Here is a 2,812-nt window from a genome sequence, read left to right as displayed (position 1 = left end):
CAAGTGACGGACATTAAGGCCACTCGTCTCATCAGGGCTTTCCATAGGTCCCATCCTGAGAAGGTGGGCTCTGAGTGTCCGGAGTCCACTCGTAGAAGGAGGGGTACTGTCACAACCAGACAGCCGAGAAGCTCTGACAGGAGCTTTCCAGATCCTCCTCCTTGAGTTTCTTTGTTTTGGTTAAGTTCCTCATCTCGTTAGTCTATCTCAGCTGTCATGCAGTTGGACTGATTGCTTCCCTTTAAGTTCCTCCCCATGATGCATTAGGTTGCGGCTTATACAACTTCCTGGAGTGTGTGTGCATGCTGTTTCTATTTCTCAGTCCTCTGCAAGATAAGTGCTGTTCCTTTATTTGTGATTTTCTGTCTGCTGGATTTTCAGGTGACCCTGACTCCCTCCGTGTCTAGTGTAGGGAGCCGGTGGTCGTGTCCCCTCACTATTGTAGGGTCTTCAGGTATTAGATAGCCGAGGTACGTGGATATGCGCCTATCCACCTTTGGGGTGTTCGCATAGGCTGAGCAATTAGGGAGAGTGGCAGGTCTCATGCAGGGGTCTCCCTTTTGTTCCTTAGTTGTGGATCCAGTGAGTCATTAATTGTATTGCATTGTCTTGTTTCCTGTACACCATCCGTGACAGGTGATTGGGTTGTCCAACTAAGTTGCTCTTGGAAAAAAATGAGAACTCTACTGGATCAAAGTTGCTATCATTTTTCCACAAATCATGAAATTGAAAAATTTTGAGATCGGACATTCTGAAAAAACATGAATTATCTGACAGGGATGAGGTGAATCTTCCTTGTAGTGACTTGTGATTTTTCTAGCTCAGGAGAATCTGGAAAACACACGGAGGACTGAATCGTATAAGAAGGATGATCACTTACCTTCATGGCAGAAAGCTTGTCTCCAGGTTTTGTATGGGACTGATGTGATGAGATGTTGTGACTATATATAACCCCAGACACCAGGCAATTACAGGAACAGCATTGAGGGAAGGACATATGGGGGAAAACCAGCCATGGCATTGTCCCATCAGAAAGAGTCCATTGTACTAAGAATTGGTGAAGTTCTTACAGTTGTCTCAGGCTGGCTGTACCCTATCTCTTCCGACTCCCCTATACACCTACACTTTTATTTGGCCAAGTGTGTATTAGTTGTCAATGGGGAGAAAACTGCTACCAGATGCTTTTTGCAGCATCTTATCTCCTGGAAGAAAAAAAGGGATGGTTCAAGAATATTTTTGACTGATTCTTCTCTCTCCCAACATGAATAATCCAGTAGGGGTGAGGTGAATCTTCCTTGTAGTGACTTGTGATTTTTCTAGCTCAGGAGAATCTTTAAAACAGATGGAGGACCAAATCTGTTGAGGGAGAGTCGGCAGCTCGTCTATACACATTAGACCAGGCATCCTCAAACTGCGGCCCTCCAGCTGTTGTAGAACTACAACTCCCACAATGCCCTGCTGTAGGCTGATAGCTGTAGGCTGTTCGGGCATGCTGGGAGATGTAATTTTGCAAAAGCTGGAGGGCCGCAGTTTGAGGATGCCTGCATTAGACTGTTGGCCAACCATACACATACTCTACTATCAGACTCCTTTGTCCTCTTTGGACTCCTCTGTATTCCAAGACTTTTTGGTCCCTTCAGACCCACATGCCCCCCATCCAGATAAGTATCTCCCTTCCAGACCCATTTGTTCCCCCTCCAGACTCCTCTGCCCCCCTCTACCTCTCCAGACTTCTTTGTCACCTTCAATCTCCTCTGTCCCCTATAGACCCTACTGTTATTAATCTAATGTGAATGGTCAACCTTAGTAATGTCCTTAGAGGTTGTTCTCCAATGATAATTTGCATTAGGAGACAATACAAGATTCTCACATAGAGAAGAGACCTGTCTAGAGCCTCCCCCAGGTCTATGGCCGTTTCCCCTAGATACCTGATAACATTGCTTTCTTCCACTTTCTGAATTAGTGAAGAAATGTTGAAAAACTGGAGAAATATCGACAAGGAGTTTATTCATCATTAACATCAATTTATTTATTTTATTTCCTTGCTTATATAGCGCTGACATATTCCGCAGCGCTGTACAGACGTGATCATCACTTGCTGTCCCCAGTGGGGCTCACAATCTAAGTTCTGGATGTCTGTGGAGTGTAGGAGAAAACCGGAGAACCCGGAGGAAACCCACACAAACATGGAGAGAACATACACACTCCATGCAGATGCTGTCCTTGGTCAGATTCAAACCTAGAATCCCAGCGCTGCAAATCACCAGTGCTAACCACTGAGCCACCACTACCCTTTAAGCCACCGTGCTAACCACTGAGCTACCACTACCCTTTAAGCCACCGTGCTGCCCACCAGTGCTAACCACTGAATCACCACTACCCTTTGAGGCACCGTGCTGCCCACCAGTGCTAACCACTGAGCTACCACTACCCTTTAAGCCACCGTGCTGCCCACCAGTGCTAACCACTGAGCCATCCATGCAAGGCTTCTTTAAAGAAAAATGTCAGTTTAGAACGAATCCACATTTGTTAGGTTGATCACCGGATACAGAGGGGGAGAGGTACTAAGCTAAAAACACCAGAATACTGGCTTCTGCCGGTCATGCTTTGCTTCACATTTATTTTGCGTGGCTTAGTGGAAAGGGGGAGTTGTTTACCATGAAATGGTGTTAGGATGCTCTGCTGCGCACCAAAAATGTGCCAAACTTTTGCTGCAAAATTCCTGTGGAAAATAAGCCGACCAGTAGGTGGCGCACCAACTCCACCCAGCCTGAGCCCCTGTGATGGATTTGGTGCTTTTTTTAAACTGTCA

This window comes from Bufo bufo, chromosome 7 (assembly GCF_905171765.1).
Source record: "Bufo bufo chromosome 7, aBufBuf1.1, whole genome shotgun sequence".
NCBI classification, from domain to species: Eukaryota; Metazoa; Chordata; class Amphibia; order Anura; family Bufonidae; genus Bufo; species Bufo bufo.
This window is presented reverse-complemented; position numbering follows the sequence as displayed.